This window comes from Eurosta solidaginis, chromosome 1 (assembly GCF_040869045.1).
Source record: "Eurosta solidaginis isolate ZX-2024a chromosome 1, ASM4086904v1, whole genome shotgun sequence".
Classification (NCBI taxonomy): Eukaryota; Metazoa; Arthropoda; class Insecta; order Diptera; family Tephritidae; genus Eurosta; species Eurosta solidaginis.
This window is the reverse complement of record NC_090319.1, coordinates 83,070,365-83,090,612: the sequence shown is the minus strand read 5'-3', so window position 1 is coordinate 83,090,612 and position 20,248 is coordinate 83,070,365. Positions and strand designations below refer to the sequence as shown.

The following is a 20,248-nucleotide window of genomic DNA, read 5'->3' as shown; positions in this document are numbered from 1 at the left end:
TACCCGGGTCCACGTTTTGGGCTATATCTCGAGACCCCAGTCACCCAGGGGTATGAAAATTATCCTGTACTATAGCCCTCGTCAACAGCTTTCATTTGATATTCATATTGTATTAACACATTCTAGGGGTACTCGGGTCCACGTTTTGGGCTATATCTCGAGACCTTAGCCTCCCAGTTGTATGAAAATTATCCTGTACTAAATCACTCATCAACAGCTTTCATTTGATATCCATATTGTATAAACACATTCTAGGGGTACCCGGGTCCACGTTTTGATCTCAAGACCCTAGACACGTAGCGCAAAAAAAAGTAGACGTTGGCCGATTCTCCGTCTCTTTCTCTCTTTTCTCTTCTCTCAAGTTTTTCTCCTTCTTCTTCATCTCTTATTGCCAGTCCCAGAGGGTGGTATGTATTTTGTTCTAGTCCCATTCCGAATCTCAGTCCCAGTCCCACTCCGAGTCTCAGTCTCAGTGCCAGTCCTAGTCCTAATCCCAGTCTCAGTCCGTCTCTGGTATACTTCCCGGAAAAAAGCTTCGAAAATACTAATATAGGCAAATTTATATACGAAATTTCAGGCAAATCGAATAGGACGTATGTAAACAGGTATGTGGGTATTATTAATTCTTGTCTTTATTTCGGCTTCGCATGCATATTTATCAGTTTTGCCAGGTTGATGCGAATAAATCGAATATGACAATGAACTTTAGAGCTCTCAACAACAGCTTTCATTTGATATCCATAATACACACACATTCTAGGGGTATCCGGGTCCATGTTTTGGCCTATATCTCGAGACCCTAGTCACTCAGCGGTGTAAAACTTACTCTGTATTTTAGCACACATCAACAGCTTCAATTTGATACCCATAATGTGAAAACGCATTTTAGGTGTATCCGGGTCCACGTTTTGACCTACATCTCGAGACCCTAGTCACCCAGCGGCATAAAACTTACTCTGTACTAAAGCACACGTCAACAGCTTAAATTTTATACCCATAATGTAAAATCACATCCTAGTGTTGCCCTGATCCACGTTTTGGCCTATATCTCGAGACTCTAGTCACCAATAGGTATGAAAACTGTCCTGTACTAAAGCACTCATCAACAGCTTCAATTTGATACCCACAATCTAAAAACATTGTCTAGGCGTTCACGGGCCCACGTTTGGCCTATATCTCCAGACCCTAGTTACCCAGGGGTATGAAAATTATCCTGTACTATAGCCCTCATCAACAGCTTTCATTTGATATTCATATTGTATTAACACATTCTAGGGGTACCCGGGTCCACGTTTTGGGCTATATCTCGAGGCCTTAGCCTCCCAGTTGTATGAAAATTATCCTGTACTAAATCACTTATCAACAGCTTTCATTTGATATCCATATTGTATTAACACATTCTAGGGGTACTCGGGTCCACGTTTTGGGCTATATCTCGAGACGTTAGCCTCCCAGTTGTATGCAAATTATCCTGTACTAAATCTCTCATCAACAGCTTTCAATTGTTATCCATATTGTATAAACACATTCTAGGGGTACCCGGGTCCACGTTTTGGGCTATATCTCGAGACCCCAGTCACCCAGGGGTATGAAAATTATCCTGTACTATAGCCCTCATCAACAGCTTTCATTTGATATTCATATTGTATTAACACATTCTAGGGGTACTCGGGTCCACGTTTTGGGCTATATCTCGAGACCTTAGCCTCCCAGTTGTATGAAAATTATCCTGTACTAAATCACTCTTCAACAGCTTTCATTTGATATCCATCTTGTATAAACACATTCTAGGGTTACCCGGGTCCACGTTTTGATCTCAAGACCCTAGACACGTAGCGAAAAAAAAAGTAGACGTTGGCCGATTCTCCGTCTCCTTCTCTCTTTTCTCTTCTCTCAAGTTTTTCTCCTTCTTCTTCATCTCTTATTGCCAGTCCCAGAGGGTGGTATATATTTTGTTCTAGTCCCATTCCGAATCTCAGTCCCAGTCCCACTCCGAGTCTCAGTCTCAGTGCCAGTCCTAGTCCTAATCCCAGTCTCAGTCCGTCTCTGGTATACTTCCCAAAAAAAAGCATCGTAAATACTAATATAGGCAAATTTATATACGAAATTTCAGGCAAATCGAATAGGACGTATGTAAACAGGTATGTGGGTATTTTTAATTCATGTCTTACGACTAAATCGAATATCACAATGAACTTTAGAGCTCTGAGCAACAGCTTCCATTTGATATCCATAATACACACACATTCTAGAGGTATCCGGGTTCATGTTTTGGCCTATATCTCGAGACCCTAGTCACTCAGCGGTGTAAAACTTACTTTGTATTATAGCACACATCAACAGTTTCAATTTGGTACCCATAATATAAAAACACATTCTAGGTATATCCGGGTCCACGTTTTGGGCTATATCTCGATACCCTAGCCTCCCAGTTGTATGAAAATTATCCTGTACTATAGCACTTATCAACAGCTGTCATTTGATATCCATATTATATAAACACATTCTAGGGGTCCCCGGATCCACGTTTTGGGCTATATGTCGAGACCCTAGCCTCCCAGCTGTATGAAAATTATCCTGTACTATAGCACTCATGGACAGCTTTCATTTGATATCCATATTGTATAAACATATTCTAGGAGTCCCCGGGTCCACGTTTTGGGCTATATCTCGAGACCCTAGCCTCCCAGTTGTATGAAAATTATCCTGTACTATAGCACTCATGAACAGCTTTCATTTGATATCCATATTGCATAAACACATTTTAGGGGTACGCGGGTCCACTTTTTGGGCTATATCTCGAGACCATAGCCTCCCAGTTGTATGAAAATTATCCTGTACTATAACACTCATCAACAGCTTTCATTTGACATCCATATTGTATAAACACATTTTAGGGGTACGCGGGTCCACGTTTTGGGCTATATCTCGAGACCCTAGCCTCCCAGTTGTATAAAAATGATCCCGTACTATAACACTCATCAACACCTTTCATTTGATATCCATATTGTATAAACACATTTTAGGGGTACGCGGGTCCACTTTTTGGGCTATATCTCGAGACCATAGCCTCCCAGTTGTATGAAAATTATCCTGTACTATAACACTCATCAACAGCTTTCATTTGACATCCATATTGTATAAACACATTCTAGGGGTCCCCGGGTCCACGTTTTGGGCTATATCTCGAGACCCTAGCCTCCCAGTTGTATGAAAATTATCCTGTACTATAGCACTCATGAACAGCTTTCATTTGATATCCATATTGTATAAACATATTCTCGGAGTCCCCGGGTCCACGTTTTGGGCTATATCTCGAGACCCTAGCCTCCCAGTTGCATGATTATCCTGTACTATAGCACTCATGAACAGCTTTAATTTGATATCCATATTGTATAAACATATTCTAGGCGTCCCCGGTCCACGTTTTGGGCTATATCTCGAGACCCTAGCCTCCCAGTTGTATGATTATCCTGTACTATAGCACTCATGAACAGCTTTCATTTGATATCCATATTGTATAAACATATTTTAGGAGTCCCCGGGTCCACGTTTTGAGCTATATCTCGAGACCCTAGCCTCCCAGTTGTATGATTATCCTGTACTATAGCACTCATGAACAGCTTTCATTTGATATCCATATTGTCTAAACACACTCTAGGGGTACCCGGGTCCACGTTTTGATCTCAAGACCCTAGGCACGTAGCGAAAAAAAAGGTAGACGTTTGCCGATTCTCAGACCCACCCAATATGCTCACAAAATTTCATAAGAATCGGTTCAGCCGTTTCGGAGAAGTTCAGCCTCTAAAACCGTGACAGAAGAATTTTATATATTAGATATTATTATTTTCATTAATTTCTGTTTTTTTCTTTTTATCATTAAAATTATTCTAGGTTCGAATTCGAGCTCAAGGCCTATAACAATCATTTTTATAATAATTATATTTTTTATTTTTCTATATTTGAAAAATTAATTTTCATAAATTTATCTTTTAATTGGATTAGAAGATAGAAAACTTTTCAGACACCAATAATTTTCATAAAAAAATGTTTTATATGCCTTGAGCTTGAGTTCGAACCTGGAATCCTTTATCGAGAGGCCAACTAAACAAAAACAACTATTATTATTTTATTTTTTTAACTAGAAAATTTTCTTTTTTATTATTATTGTTTTTTTTTTTTCAAATAATTTTCAAAGTCTGATTTTAATTATTGCCATTATTTTCTTTTCATAAAATTATTTCAAACATTTTTTTTAACCCTGAATTAACAATTTATTTTTTCATATTGCTTTAATAATATTTTATATTTTGTTTCATTACTCCATTAAGGTTTTCATTTTATATTTTAAATATTGTTTGCACATTATATTGTTTTATTTTTAATACTTTATTTTTTATTTAACTTGTTTTTTTTTATTCTTAATTATTTTCATATTTTATTTATTCTTTTATAAATATCATAATTATTTTAATTTTTAAATTAAAAAATGTATGGTTTTTATTTTGGGTTATTTTGATTTTAAATAGTATGATTTTAACTATTGTTGTTATTTCCTTTTCCTCAAATTTTATTTTCAAAAAATGGTTTACTCCAATTATATGTTATTTTGAAATATTGTTTATATAACTATTTTTGTTTTTTTTTTTTTATAATAAGAACAATTTAACATTATTTGATTTAATTATTCTTTATGTTTCCAAATATTTTTTATTTTATTGTTATTTAAATTTCTTGCTCTAAAATTGTTTTCGGAGGTTATCGCGCCTCATGATTCAATTTCTAGAGGTTTGTTCCTCAATGATGACAGAGCTTTGACACTCCCAAATAGAAAAATCTGGACGGGTTGCTTTTATGAAGTAAGGAAAACGGGCAATAATTCAATCCCCTTTAGCGAAAATTGTAGTAGAAAAGTACCTTTAGGAGTATATTAGTAGTGATAATAAATTTATAAATGCCAACAGGTTTTGGAGGAAATAATTCATTTTCTACTAAAATTTCGTCAATTTATAAAGAGCTATATTGGTTTACACTATCAAAATTTGTTTCAAAAACTCCTTATATGAGCATAAATTCAATGCATTTTGACATGAGAGGGAGTTAATGAAAAGCATTCTGAGATAGGGCATTCTTCAATCTAATTCTAATATAGGGAGTTTTTGTGACGAATCCTGAAATGGGAAATTTTTCAAAAATATTTCGAGATAGGACTATTTTGAACAGGCAGCCGACATGTGGTGATACTCTACTCAGCAGCTGCAATGAACTGACACAAAAAAATAAATGAAAATGGCTTATTTTCTTAGAACTTTATATTCCGGCCTTGACTTTGTCAGAAGAGTTAATCTTTTGTGCGGTCCTGCTACAGGTGAATGCTCTCCTTTTTATTCTTAAATTTCGGAAAGCTCTTTTACGTTAAGTGTTCATGGAAGTGTTCCGGATAAATGGTTAATTTAGAATATAACTCACGAGGTCCGAATATACATAATATTTCAAATATAAAACGATTCCCCAAATTCCTAAATGGAGACGAATGTTCCGAACATACGGAATGAATAAGTTAACATGGTCAATGTACTCATATTTCGTTATGGCATCTCCATTATTTACTAATGACAGTTTTACATCAATCGATTTACTAGTCGAGTTTTTGACATTGAACGATGAATTTTGAATTGGTTTAGGTTTCGTATGTTCATAGGTTTACCAAAGTACATGATTCCTTGGTGTCCGTACTTTTCATAAAACCTATGTTCAGCCACACGAATATTACATGGCATAGTTAATAAATTCATCATAAAATTAAAATAAATGTTCTAAGGAATTACGCAGTCCAGTACTTATCGGGTATTTGTAAACTGATTGCTTCCTATTTCTACTACTAATATTTTTCGAACAATCGCAAAGAAACAACACAGTTAAGGGATGTCAATTCGATTTGGGAGCAAAATGGCTGCAATAGTCAAAAAATTTGTCAGTCGATCAAACCTCTTATGATTGAATCATGATCGCGCCTTGCATTTATTTATCTACATATGAACTTCATTGAGTGATTTGAAACGTACATACAAATCTAGTCCAGTAAAAGAGTTTTTAATATTTGGCAAAATGTGCATTTGTTACGTACTTTGAAATTATAGGAATTTTGGTTATTTGCTATTTTATTTAGCGAGGTTAATTAAGTTTTTCCCAAATGTTTTCCTAAAAAAAAGTTGTATTACAAACACAATTTAGTTTTATATTTGTCTGCTCTCACTTGCTTTCGGTCGCGTTTCAAACCCTGACACTCAACACAACTGTTGAATGACACTCCGTTGTTAAGGGATACAATTCGAGCATTATTTTTGGCCAATTTTCTAAGGCAAAAATAGTCGAGTTTGACTTATTGATTAAAAAAACTTTTTTTTTTTGTAACGAAATATCACACGTTGTAATTGTTAAATAGCAAATGAACGAAAACAAATATTTTCACTTTTCGATTAAAGTATTGTTATTTTGCAGCCTTGATCTGAAGTATGGTTTAGGGGATTTTGCAGCAAAAATGTCTCTGTTCAGATTGTTTTTTTAATATTTATTATAAATTTTTCAGTTTTATTGTTTATTTGTTGAAAATTTCGGATTTTTTATAAATGTTTCAATAATTTCGTTAAAAAGTTGTAGTCCAGTGTATACTTAACTTAAAAAAAAAATGTATCGAATATTTCACTTTTTTCTTGACCTTAAAAATCTTGAAAATTACAGCTTTTATTTAAAAATAAAAAAAAAATAAATGTAAGGCGCGATAACCTCCGAAGAGATCTAAGGCCGAGCTTCTCTTCCAATTTGCGTCGTGCTCCTCTTGATTTTTCCCTACAAATTGGCCGGACGGGACCTACATGTTTTGTGCCGACTCCGAACGGCATCTGCAAGGCAGATGAGTTTTCACTGAGAGCTTTTCATGGCAGAAATACAATCGGAGCGCTTGCCAGACACTGCCGAGGGGCGACCCCGCTTAGAAAAATTTCTTCTAATTGAAAAATCTTATTTCTAAAATTTTGATGTTGCTTTGCCCGGGAGTTGAACCCAGGGCATACGGTGTGATAGGCGGAGCACGCTACCATCACACCACGTTGGCCGCCGGTACTGCTTAATTTTCATGTATTTTTTTGTATTTTTTCTTCAATTTTTTGTCGCCCTCACTCCGAATACATTTTCAGCATTGGTGCAAGTGTGTAAACTAAATTCCAAAAATTTACGAAATACAAAAAAAACAAAAAAAATACCACCTAGTTCATTAAAAACAAACGAGCCAGTTTGTTTTTCGATCGGTTTATCGATTGCTTTCTTAGGAAAAAATTTGGTGGAAAATAAATGAAAAAAGTCAACAATAACATGTCAAACTTATGTATTTCATTTGTGGGCAATATTGGCCCCTCTTGCTCTGGTTCGAAATTGTTTTTGCAATTTTTCTGATTAAGTTTCGTCAGTATGTGGAATCCAAAAATAAAATAGTGTTATATAGGTATTATCCAATTTTTAAATACTTTTTTTTTGTATCAAAAAAAAAAAAAAACACAATTGCAAAACAAATTTTACTGTTCCTTTATTTTTAAGTGAAAATGGGCCGAAACAGGGTTTTTTCGATAATAATTCTAAAAACTGCAACTTCCAGTTGCCAGAATTTTTTCATAAAAAAAGCAGATGAACAAAACAAAATAAGTTAAAAAAAGCTAAACAAAAATATGTATTTTAGGCTAAAAAAACTAAAATTTTGAGGCAACTTTTCAAAAGCTTATAATAACCATTTTATACTTCTATTAAAAACTAAAATTAATTTGTAGTTACTCCAATTTCATAGAAAATAAATTAAATAATTTATAGATGCAATCTATCTCTTCTACATATCCGTGCAAAACATAAAACAAAAACTTTTCTAAGTAGGTTTCAAACAGCTCTAGAGTTCATAAATAGGAGAAAACAGGTCCGCAATTTTAAGCACAATATTCACATTTTTTCAAAAGTCGAAAATTAAAAAAAAACTTGCAAATTAAAAAAAACTTAAGTCTGGTATCATATTGTGATAATTATACTCAGTTGAGCAGAGCTCACAGAGTATATTAAGTTTGATTGGATAACGGTTGGTTGTACATATATAAAGGAATCGAGATAGATATAGACTTCCATATATCAAAATAATCAGGATCGAAAAAAAATTTGATTGAGCCATGTCCGTCCGTCCGTCCGTCCGTTAACACGATAACTTGAGTAAATTTTGAGGTATCTTGATGAAATTTGGTATGTAGGTTCCTGAGCACTCATCTCAGATCGCTATTTAAAATTACCGATATCGGACTATAACCACGCCCACTTTTTCGATATCGAAAATTTCGAAAAACCGAAAAAGTGCGATAATTCATTACAAAAGACCGATAAAGCGACGAAACTTGGTAGATGAGTTGAACTTATGACGCAAAATAGAAAATCAGTAAAATTTTGGACAATGGGCGTGGCACCGCCCACTTTTAAAAGAAGGTAATTTAAAACTTTTGCAAGCTGTAATTTGGCAGTCGTTGAAGATATCATGATGAAATTTGGCAGGAACGTTACTCTTATTACTATATGTACGCTTAATAAAAATTAGCAAAATTGGAGAAGGACCACGCCCACTTTTAAAAAAAAATTTTGTTTAAAGTAAAATTTTAACAAAAAATTTAATATCTTTACAGTATATAAGTAAATTATGTCAAGATTCAACTCCAGTAATGATATGGTGCAACAAAATACAAAAATAAAAGAAAATTTAAAAATGGGCGTGGCTCCGCCCTTTTTCATTTAATTTGTCTAGGATACTTTTAACGCCATAAGTCGAACAAAAATTAACCAATCCTTTTGAAATTTGGTAGGGGCATAGATTTTATGGCGTTAACTGTTTTCTGTGAAAATGGGCGAAATCGGTTGATGCCACGCCCAGTTTTTATACACAGTCGTCCGTCTGTCCTTCCGCATGGCCGTTAACACGATAACTTGAGCAAAAATCGATATATCTTTACTAAACTCAGTTCACGTACTTATCTGAACTCACTTTATCTTGGTATGAAAAATGAACGAAATCCGACAATGACCACGCCCACTTTTTCGATATCAAAAATTACGAAAAATGAAAAAAATGCCATAATTCTATACCAAATACGAAAAAAGGGATGAAATATGGTAAGGTAATTGGATTGTTTTATTGACGCGAAATATAACTTTAGAAAAAACTTTATAAAATGGTTGTGACACCTACCATATTAAGTAGAAGAAAATGAAAAAGTTCTGCAGGGCGAAATAAAAAACCCTTGGAATCTTGGCAGGAATAATGTTTGTGGTATTACATATATACATAAATTAGCGGTGCCCGATGATGTTCTGGGTCACCCTGGTCCACATTTTGGTCGATATCTCGAAACGGCGTCCACCTATGGAACTAAGGATTACTCCCTTTTAAAATGCTCATTAACACCTTTCATTTGATGCCCATATTGTGCAAACAAATTCTAGGGTCACCCCTGGTCCACCTTTATAGCGATATCTCGAAACGGCGTCCACCTATGGAACTAAGGATTACTCCCTTTTAAAATGCTCATTAACACCTTTCATTTGATACCCATATCGTACAAACGCATTCTAGAGTCACCCCTGGTCCATCTATACGGCGATATCTCGAAAAGGCGTCCATCTACAGAACTTAGGTCCACGCCCTTTTAAAATACTCATTAATACCTTTCATTTGATACCCATATCGTACAAACGCATTCTAGAGTCAACCCTGATCCACCTTTATGGCTATATCCCTAAATGGCGTCCACCTATAGAACTATGGCCCACTCCCTCATAATATACTCTTTAATGCCTTTCATGTGATACACATTCCAGGGTTTCCCTCTGTTCATTTTCCTACATGGTTATTTTCCCTTATGTTGTCACCATAGCTCTCAACTGAATATGTAATGTTCGGTTACACCCGAACTTAACCTTCCTTACTTGTTTTAGGTTGTATTTTATTTTAATTCTTAATTATATAAATTTTTCGTGTCTATTTTTTAATTAGTTACTTAGTAAAAAACATTTCGACTAAGTAATATTTTTTTATACTCAGCTAAGCAGAGCTCACAGAGTATATTAATTTTGTTCGCATAACGGTACCCCGTAACGGCATGAACCAATCCAGATAGATATAGAATTCTATATAATAAAATGATCTGGGCGAAAAAGGAAATTCATTTAGCCATGTCGTCCGTCCCTCTGTCCGTGAACACGATAACTTGAGAAATTTTGAGGCATCTTAATGAAATTTGGTATGCAAGTTCCCGGGCACTCATCTCATATCGCTATTTGAAATGAACGAAATCGGACTTTTTCGATATCAAAAATTTCGAAAAAGCGAAAAAGTGCGATAATTCATTACCAAAGACGGATAAAGCGATGAAGCTTGGTAGGTGGGTTGACCTTATGACGCAGAATAGAAAATTGGTAAAATTTTGGACAACGGGCGTGGCACCGCACATTTTTAAAAGAAGTTAATTTAAAGGTTTTGCAAGCTGTAATTTGGCAGTCGGTGGAGATATCATGATGAAATTTGAAAGTAACGTTACTCCTATTACTATACATATGTGTTCTAAATAAAAATTTGCAAAATAGGATGACGATGCCCACTTAAAAAAATTTTTTTAAGTAAAATTTTAACAAAAAATGTAATATCTTTACAGTTTATAAGTAAATTATGTCAACATTTAACTCCAACATTTGTCTCCAAAGCTCTCAGCTGAGTACCTACATATGTGATGTTCGGTTACACCCGAACTTAGCCTTCCTTACTTGTTTGTTCATTACTTTAAAGCGAATGTAAGTAACATAAAAAGCTGTGATCTGTAATCATCACAACAGTTGTCATCACTTCACGGTAGCTCAACAGTTCTATACTCATAACCAGTATTGCCAAAAAAAAAATTTCTTTGAGGCTAGAGTCTAGAAAAAAAAGGGGTAGAAAGAGCTAAATTTCTTCAAGAAAGTCTAAAACCCGTTGCAAAAAGAGCTAAACGTATATGTATATTTTTCAATGTAAGTTTTCAAATTTTTTTTTAAATCAAACTTAAACAAAGTTATAAAAAAGGTACAGTTAAATAAACAAAAATAAAAGTAAGGTACAAGGTAGGTACAATAATAATACTGTTTTTATAGTTCATTTTATATTTTTTAATAACTAAAATATTTTTTTAACGTTTGTTTTGCCAGTTGGCGGTAAGGTATCGTTAAAAAGTAAGAAGGAATTTTCACACTACTACAATGACGACACGGCTATAGGTTCGCCAAAAATACGACTTGCAAAAATGTTGGCCTATGAAAATTAATTAAAATTTTCTCCAATTTTTTTATTAAATTTTTAACGTTCTACGAGTGTACGAATCACCATTAAAATACACGTGTGCGATATTCAAGTTTATGTTGGGACGAGGTATGTTTGAAGGGTCTTAGACTTCAAATCTATGATTTCGTCCTCAGAAGATGAATTATTACTTTTCCTTCACTCATAAATATTTTTTGTGGTCATTAATTTTAAGAGATCGTTGTTTATTTCAAAGTCATGCCAGCATTTATTCAGACTACTTCTTATTGTCAGAAGCGAATTCAACATAACTAAACTCATTTTCCTTATGTGTTTGCTTTTAATCAAACTCATGTTTCAAAACGTTCTTGCAACTTCAGTATTACGTAGTGGCAGCACAAAATCTACAAGCTTTTGGAATTATACTGTTTAACATCAAACCAAAAACTTAATGTTGAAGTCACATTTTTCCAATTTTGGAGATAGATATTTTTCCATTGCATTTGTAATCTCGTTATTTCATCAGTGCTATACTTGTTTTTTTTCATTTGTGAAATATGAAAACCTTTGAGGTTTCACAATTCTCAATGTGTTTTCAACCGAAAAGAAATTTATTTTGCTAAGCGCTTCTATATTGTGCGGTATGCATTGCTTTAATTGCTCTATTAATTTAATTATGAAGTCGTGACATATATTACGCATCTTTCTTTGAATGAATTCGTCTATACATTTACCTTATTTTTTAACGTATATATTCTGCAAAGGTATAATGAAAATAAGGTGCGGGAGACAAAAATTTATTATAAGCTGAAGTTAAAGGGCCGAAGTTCTTAGAAGGTGCCACTATGCCGTTGCACAAGCTGGAAAGCAGTTTATCGATTAAATTTTTTGTTATCAGTTGAGTACCGAGTTGCCACATCATACATAACGAAACAAATAAAATAAAACTTCGGCACACATAAAACACATTGCAAATTTCACAATACGTATTGCCGAAATAGATTTGGAGCCAAAAAGGGGCAAACATTTTAAAGAGGTCAAAAAAAAGAGCTAGGGAGTTAACCGGAATTTTTGGAGCTAAACGCAAAAAAATGGGCTAGATCTGGCTCCAAAAGCACCAATATTGCAACACTGCTCATAACGCGCCCATTCACTCAAACAACCACCCACCGCACACAACTCCATTAACCCTCTCTCTAGCTTTCTTCATATACATAACCGCATGTATAGATTTGTGTATGTGTTTATTTAACATTTTTGTATAACATATTTTACTTATTTGAAACTTTTTCGCCATTATTTCTTTAATTTTCCAATTAACTTCACTTGCATTCTTGCATTTCTTTTTAATTTCTTTCTTTATTAAGCGCTAATTGCTGCTGCTGCACTCACTTCATTTGACTGCACTTTTTCTCTTTGTATAAACACAGCCACACACATGCACGTAAACTTCACTGTGTGCGTCAGATATTGCTAGCCTGCGAACTTTTTGTTGCTGTTGTTTATCAGATTGGTCGCAAATGGCCGCAATGTTTATGGAGCGCACAGCAGTCACACTTAGCCAAAGTCCAACAAAATTAAACACGCAAAATACAAACAAAAAATGTATTGTGAGTAATTTAAAATTAAATTGAATGCGTTTCGATTTCGCTTTATTTACCAATTAATATGTTGGATTATTAATTGCTGCTCGGGCGCGAGACAGTAAAATTTTGTGATTTAAAAAAAAAAACAACACAATAACTGTATTTAATGACATATAAAACACTCGCAAATTTGCCAAAATCCCTCCAAAGAAGATTGGGCACCAAACCAAAAAAAAAAGTGTATTAAACGATTTGAGGGTGGGAATATGCGCATACGAACATTCACGCGATCGTTAGCGTTTCAAGTACGCTCGAATTAATTTCAAAATTTTTTTTTTTTTTGCAAAGGAGTATCAATAATTAATTTTTTTTTGCACAATCCGCTAATTCTTTGCTTGGAGTCGAATTTCGCTCTTATTTTTCAAGAAATTTTATAAGACCGACAAATCACCAATACAACAATTAAAACGAAATAAACAGCGACGTCGTTGTACAATCACACGTTCACACTCAATGCTAGTTTGTCAAATACTAAAGAGCACTTGCATACAATCGCCCAATTCCAAGTTGTTTCATTTATTTGCTTTCAACGCCCTTACATCACCCCACCGCTAACAACAAAACACTCAACATTATGTTATTCTTTCAGATTTCTTGCCTCCAGTTAAACAAGTCAAACAAAGCCGGTTATTGGTAGAATCAACATTTTGCAGTAAATACGTCAATCATCTTAGCTCATTTTACTTTTTTTTCATCGACTGCCCAGCTGACCGATAACAATCGTGCAAACGTAATAATTAAGCAGTTGCTATCGTTTTACGTGTACACACTCGCGCAATTTAGCTTTTGCTGTTTGCTATTCTATTTGTGCTCTTAGTTTTTCTCTGCTTGGTTTTTGTTATTGCTTGCCTATGCATGTGTTATTTTTGTTTTTTAGTATTTCACTAAGCTTTCGCTAAATTATTCTCCAGCGCGTTTCATGTCCATGCATTCCTTTTCCAAGCGATTTTTTGTACCACTGTTTCGTTTCCACTTTCCAATTGTCAGTACATGAGTGCATCCAGATGCTATTACGGTGTGGTGCAAAATTATAGGAACACCAAGGAATGAAGGAACGCTGGTCTATAAAAGAGGGTTTTAAAATTGTAATGTGCTTCGTGAAAAGGGAGCAGGCGGAATAATTTTAACTCAGAATGAAAGATCCAGACTCATATAGTAAACTATTGAAATAGTTTGAATTAAACGAGCAACTTTTGGGTTAGCAATATGTGTACTATCAAAGTAATTCTTGAAAAAGTGAAAAAATAATAAGTATACGTATGGTTGGGGTATTTTTAGTAAAATTGCACGAAGAATAATTTTGTAGAATACTTTCACTTATTACCTCGCTCATGAAAGCCTTTTTAGGCTCCTTTTAAAGAAAGTAGCATATTAAAGCAGCCCCCAATTTCCAGCCTTCGCTTACGCTAAAACTCCATCGCCAAAAATATCTAAAACAGTATCAAGTGCGCAGAAAACTATGCAAAATTTGATACTATATGGTTACTAGGGATAACAGCCTAAATCCTGGTCTTTTACATAAGACTTATGCGGTTATTAATTTTGGGAATATAATACTACATATTCATACTTAGCATAGCATACTTTTCTGCGCAGTTGATCTGTTTTTAGATATTTTTTGCGATGGAGTTTTAACGTTAGCGAAAATTGGAATTTGGGGGCGATTAACTCTTAAAAGTTTCTTGTAAATTATTTGCGGGGAAATTTCACAAGGGATACTCTCAAAGCAAATATTCAAACGTGAAAGACTAAGGATAATAAATAATATAAATATAGTTTAAAAAAACTGAAAAACATGCAAATATGGGGCCGTATTAGTATCTACCATCCAATTAGATGTTTGATGTTGGTAGCACCATAGCACAGAGGTCCCTGTCCCCGGTATTAAGCATAACTCGTTCTGTAGCGAGTTATTTAACGACCAATTGCAGCTAGGTGGGTCTAACTCTTCTTTACGCGCCTAGCCTAGAGAGTTACAAACTAGCATATATACAAGTGAAGCTAATATAAGCATGCTAAAAAGCAAATTGTCGCCTTGAAGTATGCAACAGTTTTTCATGCTTTATTTAATTAAAAAGTTTCTTTAATATTATGATTTACAAAAATAAATATTCGTTTGTTTGTTTGCACGTATTTTAAAGAGTGAATACTATAGACGACCAAACTAGTCATCAATTTTCAATAGAAGTTCAGGTATTGCGCGCGCTTTGAGGAGGGTAATAGTTATAGTAATATTAAGATAGTTATAGTAATATTAAGGGGCGTGGCACCGTTTTTTTCGAAACAAGAAATCCGATTTGTGTGAAACTTACTCCCTTTATCTTTTTATGGGATGCTCTTTTACCGGTACCGACCCGTTCGAAAAAAACTTTTTATAGCGCGAGTTGCTTGAAATTTGGTGCTGACTAGCTTATTATTTGAGAAGCTTTTCTTTCCGCATATTGGACCAGGGACATATGTATCCCAAAAATTTATTTATATTGCGATTTTCTTGAAATTTGGTACCATTCGATCAGATTAATATTCGAGAAAATTGTCATGCCAAGAAGTGGACCAGGGCCCGACTTTTTCTAAAAAAAACCTTTTTTATGGTGCGATTTGTTTAAAATTTAATAATTAGGCAGCCTTTCGAATATATTTATATTTGGCGTACTTTTTCTTCCGAGAAGTTGATCAGCGCCGACCTATTCTAAAAAAATCGTATCTAAGATACAATTTTCTGAAACTTAATACATCGATAGCCATTTATATTTCGTTCACTCTATCTTTTGGGTGGTGCATCAGGTGTCGTCCCAAACCAAAAAATCATAAGCATAATCGCGCCAAAAATTTATTAATTTATTTCACAATTTTTGGGGTGTTTTGACCAATCAAAAATTTCGGAATCAGCTAACTCAAATGCAAATAAGTAAATGGGTATAGTAAAATGTCTCTTTCTCTTATTTCAATACCGATTTCTATCGTGTAGGGATAAACGCCGCCGCCGCCGCCGATTAGCGTGGTTTTTCGCACGCCCCTACCGAATGTCAATAAAATCGGCGCGGCGGCGGCGGCGTCCGACGCCTTACTATATTTCAACTCTTTTGAAACCATGTATTGTTCGTCTCGAAAATTTGTCCGATATGGTCGAAAGGGATATCAAGGGATGCGCATCACTGCCAGTTATAAAAATCCTATTGCGAAATTTAATACTTTCTAACCGTTCAAAAGTTATTTGAGAAAACATGCGCTTTCAATGCCGGATTTCGCATTACCGAATTCACAAAGTTATTAGAAAAAAACACTTAAAGAAAAGTTATACATATAATAAATTTAAATGCTCATTTCGCCTAATTTTTTTAAAAAATTAATAAAGAACAATGAATTTAAATAACATGTCCCAAAATGTAGAACACATTTTCAAAATGTCCTCAAGTTGTTAAAAAAGCAAGTTACCCGAAAAAGATGTCGAATTTTATATCCCGAGTGGCTGAAAGAATAAGGGAAATCAGTGATACAAAATCCTTTAGTATGCTTCAGTGGTTTAAATTCTCCTTTGAAATGATTTTCAGCTCATACTTAAGTTGCATATACATATCTTCAACATCTATGAGAAGGGTTGGAAAAATCACTTTATTTGCTTAACTATAAAATAGCCTTTCAAATCTTAAGTTAGATTTTCACACTTCATCATTCGACACCCAAGTCTGCCAGTTTGACATTTCCTAAAGTTGGTGGCCCTATCCCCAACTAGTACCTTGGAGTGAATCACATTGGATATAGCCTATCAAGCGCGTTTAAATGTCACCTAGACGTTACGGCTCCTGTTACAAATCTGAATACGTAAGTAAATATATTTACCAGGTGAGGCTTTGTCCTTCGCAAGAACACTCAAAGTGGTGAAGCAAAAGCTTTCTCAAGATAGTCGAACAGATTACCGGGTATTCTGCTACCTTAACGTAGGGGATAGTCGAGCTAGTCTGAAAACTGAAGGCGTCATCCATAATGAGCTCTTATATCATAAGGACGGATATGAAGACTATTGAAGTAAATTTATCGAACACAAAAATATGCAAATTTTGGTCTACATTTTAAAACTTTTACCCACGGTCCTTGCAAGTTTAAATTATGTAGATGTGCCAAGGATTATACGATTTTCACCCATGAGTTACGCAATGATATCCACTTAGACTGCTTATGATGTCGAGGGCGGCATCCTTGGCAGAATAGTTACTTCCTAATGTTTCAAGATGTTTTTTGGTGTAGCTCGGAAGCATAGCTGGACAAAAACATCCGTCAGAAAGTCTTCGGAGCTACACTTAGAGCTTCTAGGAAAGTGACGTCGACGAAGGTATGAGTTCGAAGTCGCAGTCCTATAGCTTCTGTGCTGGCATATTGTTTAAGGGCCAGGATGCGTGGTAGCGACTGGTGGTCGGGATTGCTACAATTCGCACGTCGGGAATTGTAGCTCTTAGAAACAGCCGAAAAAACTGAAGGCGCCCTAAGTTAAGGATTCTGTTCCAGATAGTCAAACATACCATTGACGGCAGAAATATGTTTCCATATTCATTAGTCGTGGACAATGTGATACTCTGAAGTCCAGCTATTCAATTCAGAGGTTTACGCCGATAACTTTGTCGGCACGCCGGACACGCCGCCGCCGCCGGTATATAATAAAGCATACGCCGCCGCCGCCGATTAAGTAACCGGCGTAAACCTCTAGTATCGTGCTCCACCTATCACACCGAATGTCCGAGGTTCATGCCCCGAGCAAAGCAACATCGAAATTTAAGAAACAAGTTTTTTCAATTAGAAGAAAGTTTTTCTAAGCTAGGTCGCCTCTCGGGCAGTGATTTGGCAAACACTTCGAGTATATTTCTGCCAAGAAAAGCTTCTCAGTGAAAACTCATCTACCATGCAGGTACCGTTGGGAGTCAGCATTCAACATGTAGGTCCTGTTCTGCCAATTTTATAGAAAATATTAAAAGGATTATGACGCAAATTAAAAGAGCAGCTTAACCTAAAATCTCTTCGGAGTTTATCGCGCCTTTCATTTTTTCAATTGGCTACTGATTCCGAAGTTTCATCTTTTGAGGACAGCAAGTACTTGGTCTTAACATCGTTTACCGCAAGAGCCATTTGTTTCCTTATATACATTTCAGAGATGGCAGAACATACGGCACTGCTGCTAGAATTATCATCTCTAACAACAGGAGTCGCGTTTCTTAGAGCCAACCAAAAAATAAAAACTATTTTTTCATGGCTCAGATCCCTGTGAGGATGGTGATGTTGCCAACGTCAAAAAGACTCCGTCGCCTAATAAGTTAAATTCGAAAATTGTGTTAAATGTTTCGAGAATAGTTTGAATCTACGGACTATATATGAAATTTAGGTAAGCAAATCATGCTTCAATTAAATTCTTTCTTCTTTAATATATGTATATATATATTTATTATTTATTATATTATATTTTTATTTATGAACTTTTTTTAATTTACTGTAAACTCAAAGAATATTGGTATAAATAATCAATTTTCGTTTTCTATAAATCGCATTTCAAGCAGTCAAAACAAGATCGTACTTACAAAAATTCTATATTGAAACTGGTTGTTAGAGTACATTTGGATGTCAAAGTTAATCCGAATAATATTGCCGACTTCGCCCGATAAGCCTATGCGCCTATATTTTTGCAACAGAGTGTATTTAATGCTTGCTTGACAGCTCAGTTGCTCAGCTGGTTTTTATGGTTTACTGCTCGACTTGTTAGCGGAACTCGTTTCCCGCTATTCCCACCCCCTTTACTTGGTTTACTTTGTTCCATTTTAATGTAAACAAAAACATTGGCCTTTGTCGTCTGTTCAATGGCTGCTGTGTGTTTATTTATATTTATGTATGCCTTACAATTGTATGTATGTATGTAATTGTTGTATGTACCACCTTTAGTTGTAGTTAGGAGAGTTTACGATGTTGCTTTTGCTTTGCTTATTCTGTGCTGTCAGGGAAATATCAGCTGTTTTTCCAGTTCCATTTTCATTTACCATTTACTACTTTATTTATTATGAATTCGTTTGTTTACTCGTTGTTTTATGTTCTGTTTTCAGTTTGTCCTTGGAGCTATCTGTTGGTTTTTTCAGCGGCGAATAAAAACTATAAAGGTGGGTTTACAGCGTGCCAAGATATGGCAGAACTTTTTTACAGGGAATTCAAATGAAATTAATTATTATATGCTTGACACTAACGATTAGGTAAGATAAGGTTCAGCGGGTTAGGGGATCAGAATATACCCGCGGTAGGTATGCCTGTCGTAAGAGGCGACTAAAATACCAGATTCGAGGGGCTGTGTAGCGCAACCCTTCAGGTTGCCGGCGCAATATATAGCTTCTCCAAACCCAATTGTCAACCTCACCTATCCGCGGCGAATCCTGTTTCACTAACAGACGAGGCTCTGGCGACCCCAAGCTCCTCATGGAACTTGGGGGTGGGGAGGGAAGGGAATGGCCTGAAGGTTTAATGTGGCCACATAAATCGTTCCCGAGATGGTCGGGCTAGCACCTTAATGGTGCTGTGGTACCGGAGCGTACCGGATCTGTATCCGGCAAAGGACCATCACATCGATAACACCCCCCAAAGCCTTCGGGGAGCAACCTTATCGCTACATCAACAACAACAACAACATAAGGTTCAGTGTCAGGAGATGCTTACTTGGTCAACACATAGGTCCGTTATGATACCGCAAAAAAAAAACGTTACCATTAGTTTTAATTGCTAAGACTGATCTCAACTTTTGATAAGGCCTCTTGGGTCCAAGTAATCTAAGACCGCAAAACCTCAACAGCTAAGCATGAAATGTTTCTTATGATCCGTCCTCGCCATCTTCGATACATTTGCATTAGAACAAGTTACACGGTAGTGTCAAAAGAAAATAATTGGCGCGATTTATTTCCGAGGAGTTTTATGCCGAGTTCCTTCCACTGTTCGTCGTGCTACTTTCTAATTTTTCCTGTTTTATGCCGACTCCGAACAGTAGCTGCAAGGCAATATATATAAGCCCAGGACCTTCAGTGCAGTAGCCGCAGCACGTTTCTATCACACCAACATAACCTTAGTGAAACCAATATGGTCTACAAAGCTCCTCCACTCATCTGTGGCTAAGAGTATCACATGAAAGAGTTATTGTCTGCTCACCATTTTCACGGCCCGTCCGCCTAAGACAGATTGCAAGTGCACAGTGGAACTCAGCACGCTACTCAGGAGCTCGAGATAAATCTTATATTCAAGT

At 35.6% G+C, this 20,248-nt stretch overlaps 1 protein-coding gene across 5 annotated transcripts in view; it reads right to left on the bottom strand.

Moving 5' to 3' along the window:
• The window catches only part of SNF4Agamma (SNF4/AMP-activated protein kinase gamma subunit), a 591,124-nt gene that overhangs the window by 520,113 nt on the left and 50,763 nt on the right, over positions 1–20,248 (bottom strand). For 2 of the 5 annotated variants that reach the window (XM_067758887.1, XM_067758888.1), the window contains exon 1: positions 13,005–13,467. The exons of 1 other annotated variant lie outside the window; for it this stretch is intronic. The gene's annotated coding sequence lies outside the window, so the exon portion shown is untranslated. Of the gene's footprint in view, positions 1–12,619; positions 13,469–20,248 lie in introns of those variants that run through there. 2 more of the 5 variants (XM_067758889.1, XM_067758886.1) reach the window with 2 other exon arrangements.